Below are 7,125 nucleotides of genomic sequence, written 5' to 3'. Positions count from 1 at the left end.
AAACTTTCCCAGTTTATACCTATTATTTAGTTCTGAATCTGCTTCCACAATATTAGGCATTTGTAGAGAAGCACCCCACTTTTCAGTATCAATTTCTGTCTTAAAGAGTCTGGGCTACTATAACAAAAATACCATGAACTTAGGGACTTAAACAGCATAAATTTATTTCTCAGAGATATGGAGATTGGGAAGTTCCAAGATCAAGGTGTCAAAACATTTTGTGTCTGGTGAAGACCCATGTCCTGGCTTATCTATAGCTGCCTTCTCACTGTGTAGTCACATGACCAACAGAAAGAAAGAAGAAAAGAGATCAAAAGAGAGAGAGAGGCTTTCTCCTGTGTTTTCTGATACTACCATGAAGGCTCCATTCTCATAACATAACTACCTCTCTAAAGCCCCACCCACAATCACATTGGGGAACAGGTTTCACAATATGAATATGTGGAGATTAAAAAACATTCAGTCCAAAGCAGCATGTAGAAAGATGTTTAACATAATTAGCCATTAGGAAAATGCAAATTAAAACCACAACAATAAACTGAACATAATATATACATACATACCACAATAAAATACCACCACACACCTATAAATTGGCTAAAATTTAAAAGACTAATTATATCAAGTGCTGGTGAGGTTGCAAAGGAACTAGAACTCTCACACACTACTGGTGGAAATGTAAAATGGTACAACAACTATGGAAACAGTTTGACAAGTTCTTAAAAAGTTAAACTTACAGCTACAATAAAATTCATGATTCCACTTCTGGAGATATATCCAGGAGAAATATATGTTTATATAAGGGCTTGTACATTAATATTCACATTTGTGATGGCCAAAAACTGGAAGCAACCTTAATTTCACTCAGTAAGTGAGTAAATACACAAATTATAATATATCCATACACTAGATTACTGCTCAGTAATAAAAAGGAAAGACCTACCATTAAAATCTATGGCATGGATTAATTTCAAATGCATTATGCAAAATAAAAGAATCCAAACCCCAAAGGCTATACTCTTTGAGATTTTGTTAGAAAAGTTTGTTGAAAGTTTAGAAAATGTGAACTGATCTATAGTAACCAAAATCAAATGGAAGGTTTCTTGGGGATGGGGGGAATATCACACATAGTTGGGTATAAGCAAGGATTACAAATGAGCATAAGGACACTTTTGAAAAGAGGATATATTCACTATCTTGATAATGATAATGGTTTCATGGGCATATACATGATAAGATAACAACTCAGTCATAACACCAACCTTGCATATCCATGTAAACCATACCAGTACAGGCTTGAACCACAGTTATTGTGTCTTTGAAAAATGCATTTTGATCCTCCTGGAACATAAGAAGATGGAAGGCCTGTAAGAAGATGATCCAATGCCTTACCAGAAGCTTCCCTGCCTTTCCTGGGAGGCTTTCATGAGAGTTTCCCCTTACTTCCTGTGTTCCAATGAAGTGCAAGGCTTTTGTTCCACTTGCCTCAGAATAGGTTTGCAAAGTATAAAGCAGATTAGTTGCAGTCTGGGATTGGCTCTTTAGCAGTAGGATATACCACAATGGGATATACTCATCTTTCACCTTTTATTTTGCTATCATTATTATTAGCAAATGAAAAAAGACCATGGGGAGCTAGCATATTTGGCTACTCTTCTTTTCACTACACATATAAGAAAACAACTGTCTGAATCTAAATTACCGTATCTTTACCAATTGAATCAACAAGTCTCGGGCATGGCTTTGTTTTGTCTTCTGTGTCCTTGAAATTTAATAGCAGTGATGGATTTCCAGGTATATGTATATGTAAAAAACTTACTGATTGTATACTTCAAACATGTGCAGTTTATCGCTTGCCAGTTATACTTAATGTTGGGAATAAGCTCATAATGTTTGTACACACCACTTTTATCCTATATTATACGGAAGATACTAAAACATCCAATCAGACAAGAAAAATACAAGCATATAGATTGGAAAGAAAGAAATAAAACTTTATCTTCTGGGATACCAGTGTGGCTCAGTCAGTTGAGCATCCGACTCTTGATTTTGGCTCAAGTCATGATCTCAGGGTTGTGAGATGGAGCCTATGTCACACTCTGTGCTCAGTGCAGAGTCTGCTTGTTCCTCTCCCTCTTCTCTCCCACCCCCACCCCCTATGCTCTCTCTCAAATAAGTAAAATCCTAAAACAACACCACCAAAAATCCTTTATCTTCAGATAGCTTAGAAAATCACAAAAAAATGCAAAAAGAGCATTAGAACAAACAAACAAATTTATTCAGGTCATAGAATACAAGATAATACACAAAATTCAAATATAATTTATATTTCCATATACTAGCAATGAAACATTGGAAAATTAGAAACAAACAAAATGGTACCATTTACAATAGCACCAAAATTCATGAAATGCTTAGTTACATACCTAACAATATATGTACAAGATTTGTATACTGAAAATTATAAAACACTGATAAATGAAATCAAAGGAAACAAAATTAAATGGAGACTGTTTTCATAGATTAGAAACTTCAATGTGGTCAAGATGCAAACTCTCCAAAATTATTTATAGATATAACACAATTCCAATCAAAACCCTAATATAAATATTTATAGAAATCCACCAGTACATTCTGAAATGAATATGAAAGTTAAAAAGAAGCTAACAAAAACAGGATAATTTTTAAAAAGAGTAGGAGAAGAGAGCTAAGATGGCAGAGTAACAGGAGGACCTCAGGCTTGCCTTGTCATTGTCTCAAACACAGCTAGATAAATATTAAATCATTCTGAATACCCGAGAAATCAACCTGAGCACCGACAGAACAAACTGCATAACTAGAAGAAGGGAGGGGGCCACACTGTGTAAGGTAAGATGTTCAGAGAAATGATTCAGGGGAGAAATGGACCACATACTATTGAGAAGAAGGAGCCCTGGTCATGGAGAGAGGAGTGCACTGGGGATCACAAAAGGAAACTATTTCCCCCAAAGAAATTGACTGAGAAAAGGAAAGGGGCTGATTTTTGTGAAGTATTTTTTTTTTCCAGCCAGAGGACTCAAAGACTGGAAATTAGAAGTCCGTGAGGTGGCTGGAATAGAGCCCTAAGGACACTGTCCTGCTTCTTTAGAGAAGGTAGGCAGGTAACCCAGGGGACAGACAGCACCATCTAAGGATCTCCTGAGACACACAGGTAGAGACGTTTTCCCTTTTTGAGCGCTGATGCCTCCTGAGAGAAGTGGTATTGCACCTCTGGAAACAAAGGAGGTGGTGGGTGACATTTTCCTCCTCCTCTCCTCAGCATAGGTGCAAAGACTTTTGCTGAGGGCGGCTAACCCAGACACTGGCCACTTAATGTGCTTTGCTCCAACTCCACACTCCTGAGCTCTGGTGAAACTGCCTTTCTGGGTCAAACTTCATCAATCCCAGTGCATCAAGACCCTCCCTCAGAAGACTAGTGCAGGTCCCCACCATAGCAATTTGTACAGTTTGGATTTTTTTTTAAGATTTTATTTATTTATTTGACAGAGAGAGATCACAAGTAGGCAGAGAGGCAGGCGGAGAGAGAGGGGGAAGCAGGCTCCCTGCTGAGCAGAGAGCCTGATGTGGGACTTGATCCCAGGACCTTGAGACCATGACCCGAGCCAAAGGCAAAGGCTTAACCCACTGAGACACCCAGGTGCCCCCAGTTTGGAGTTTCAAAACTCAGTCAGCCTGGCTGGGGTAAGCCCAAAAAGTGCACTGTGCTCCTCCAGGGAGGCAAGAAGCCTGGAGACAGTATGCCAGCACAGATCTGAAAAACACCTCGTATGCCTAAGGGAAATTTATTAGCTCTTCTGGAAGGGCTTCTCTGACAGCAGGTAGGACAAAGTCCCCTCTCCGGGGACAAAGAAACTGCCAGGTGCCATTTCTTTCCCACACTCCTCAGGATAAACTAACTTCAGTAAACAGCACAATGCCAACACTGGCTGCATAAATTATTTACACAAAGCCCTGAAACCCAGCACTCTGCTTTCTTGGGCCAGTGTGCCTGAAAACCAGAGCAGCAGGGTCCTCCCTCAAGAAGACCTGCACAAACCCCCACATACACCACGTCTACTAACCATAAAGTTCTGCAAAGCTTTAGCTTGATGGAAACACCATTAGATCTCTTTTTAGAAGCAGACCAGAACACTCCAGGTTAAAACTCACCACATGTTGGCCAAGGACCAACCATTAGCTGTTGCAGGCAAGGAGAAATTCTACAGAACATTGATAAGAGGGATAGAGCAGCATTAGAGTGTACACATCACATATCAGAAACAATCCCTGAAGTTCCAGAGTCTGGTCATTATATGACAATTTTTTGGTAAAGTCATTACTCTCAGGAACAAGAAATAGAGCAGGTTTTCCTAACATACAGAAGACAGAGACCTAGGCAAAATGCCAAGACAAAGGAAGACATCACAAAAGAAACAACAACATCAACAAAAGCCATGGATCTAATCAAAACGGATATAAAGAATATGCCTGATCCAGATTTTGAAGCATCAATAATAAGGACACTGGGACTGAGAAAAGCACAGAAGACACCAGAAAGTCCTTGTGGAGATAAAAGACCTTAAAACCCATCATGCCAAAGGGAAATTCAATAACTGAGATTTGAAACTGACTGGATCAATGACCACAAAGATGCAAGAAACAGGGAAATGAATAAGTGATATAGAAGAGAGAATTATGGATATCCTTTTGAAGATGGCAGAGATGTAGAAGGCTGAGACGACGTCAGGTAGCAGGAGATCAGCTAGATAGCTTATCAAACTATTCAGAACACCTACAAATCCAACAAGAGATTGAAGAGAAGAGCAGCTATTCTAGAAACAGAAAATCGACCACTTTCTGAAAGATAGGACTGGCAAAGACATGAATCCAAAGTAACGGGAAGACAGACCTTGAGGGACTGGGCTGGCTTCCAGCAAGTGGCGGAGCAATGGAGCACAATTTCAGAATGTTTAAAAGTCTCCTCCACTGAAGGACATCACTCCAGAGCCTAAGCTGAGGTGAAACCTAAGCAGGGACAGCATGGTCTCAGGTCTCGTGGGGTCACAGAAGGATTGGGGGTGTCTGAGTGTTGCAGAGCTCATAGGTATTAGAGCAGGGAAGCCAGCTACAGAGGCGGAGCTGAGGAGTGAGCTCTCAACTCGGGGTTGCTTTAAATTGTGATCTGTGGCACAGGCCACTGCTCTGTGAGCAGGGACACCACAAGATCTGGGGAGAGCCCCTGAAAGAGTGCAGGGATCTGTGGGGGCTGGAGACTCCAGGCAGGGTTGTGTGCAAGAGACAGAGATGCTTGGTTACAGGCTGGGTGAGCTTGGAACGCAGCTGGAGGCCAGGGAGATGGGAGTGATTGAGCGCTTTTCTCTGAGGGCACACTGAGGAGTGGGGCTCCGAGCTCTTGGCTCCTCTGGGCTGGAGATTGGGAGGCTGCAATTTTCATTCCCATCCTCTGGAACCCTATGGAAAGTGTTCAGGCAACAAATTCTCCAGAAAGCGAACCCGAGCGGATTACTTAGCCTGGCCCCTGGTAAGGGCAGTACAATTCCGCCTTAGGCAAATACACTTTAGACTCACTTAAAAAGGCCTTCTGCCCAGAAGATCAGCAAGAAATCTAGCCAAGACCAAGTTCACTTACCAAGGAGAACAGCAGAATTCCAGAGGAGGAGAAAACAAAGCATGGAATTCATGGCTTTCTCCTGATGATTCTTTAGTCTTGCAAAGTAATGATTTTTTTAATTTTATATTTTTCTTCTGCTAAATTTATTTTAACTTTGATGCTTTCCTCTTTTAACGTTTTTTAAGTAGTTTGCCTTAACAGTACCTTTCATTAAAAAAAAAAAAAAAACTGTTTTGGGGGCAGGATAACATGGAGTCCGGCAAGATGGCGCCTCCTAAGAACGCTCCGAGACATGCCTTGGTGATGGCACAAATCCTGAAGGATATGGGAATTACGGAGTATGAACCAAGGGTTATAAATCAAATGTTGGAATTTGCTTTCCGATATGTGACTACAATTCTGGATGATGCAAAAATTTATTCAAGCCATGCTAAGAAACCTAATATTGATGCAGATGATGTGAGACTGGCAATCCAGTGTTGGGCTGATCAATCTTTTACTTCTCCTCCGAGAGATTTTTTTACTCAATATTGCAAGGCAGAAAAATCAAACCCCTTTACCACTGATTAAGCCATATGCAGGACCCAGACTGCCACCTGACAGATACTGCTTAACAGCTCCAAACTACAAGCTGAAGTCCTTAATTAGAAAGGGACCTAACCAGGGAAGACTAGTACCACAGTTAAGTGTTGGTGCGGTTAGTAGCAGACCTTCCACTCCTACTGTAGCAACCCCGCAAACAGCGTCTGGCCCAAATAAAGCTGCACCTCCAGTGTCAGTGACAAGCCAAAGATATACAGTGCAGATTCCACCCTCTCAGTCCACACCTGTCAAATCAGTTCCTGCAACAACTGCAGTTCAGAATGTTCTGATTAAACCTTCAATAATTGGGCCCAAAAATATTCTTATTACCAACATGGTTTCATCACAGAACATGCCCAATGAATCAAACCCATTGAAGAGAAAACATGAAGATTATGATGATAATGATACTATGTAGGGAGTACAATCAAGATGTATTTCAGAAGTGTAGTTGGTTTGGAGCCCACTGTACTGAACTAGAATATTCTCTATCTTCTCAAGTTTTATCTTAGAAAACTTAAATGTAGATGTATTTTTCCCATTAGCTTAAACTGTTAATTTTTAAATTTTTTTTTATTTGACAGAGAGAGAGATCACAAGTAGGCAGAGAGGTAGGCAGAGAGAGAGGAAGAAGCAGGCTCCCTGTGGAGCAGAGAGCCCGATGTGGGGCTCGATCCCAGGACCCTGAGATCATGACCTGAGCCGAAGGCAGCGGCTTAATCCACTGAGCCACCCAAGCGCCCCTAAACTGTTAATTTTTAAAAATTATTAGATATCTTAGGTAACCATACCGATGTTTTCTCATTAGGATTCAAGTAAAAAAATTGTTTCTTAATATTTTGATTAATGTTATGATTGTTTTCAGTTTCTATAGCCTGATCAGTGGACTAGTC

The 7,125-nt window shown here is 40.7% G+C and overlaps 1 pseudogene; it reads left to right on the top strand.

Moving 5' to 3' along the window:
* The first annotated feature begins 5,899 nt into the window (after nt 1–5,899).
* LOC123934478 lies at nt 5,900–6,789 on the top strand (annotated as a pseudogene).
* The last annotated feature ends 336 nt before the right edge of the window (nt 6,790–7,125 follow it).

Source organism: Meles meles, chromosome X, assembly GCF_922984935.1.
Source record: "Meles meles chromosome X, mMelMel3.1 paternal haplotype, whole genome shotgun sequence".
NCBI lineage: Eukaryota > Metazoa > Chordata > Mammalia > Carnivora > Mustelidae > Meles > Meles meles.
The sequence above is the reverse complement of the archived record's forward strand: the minus strand, read 5'-3'. Positions and strand labels throughout refer to the sequence as shown.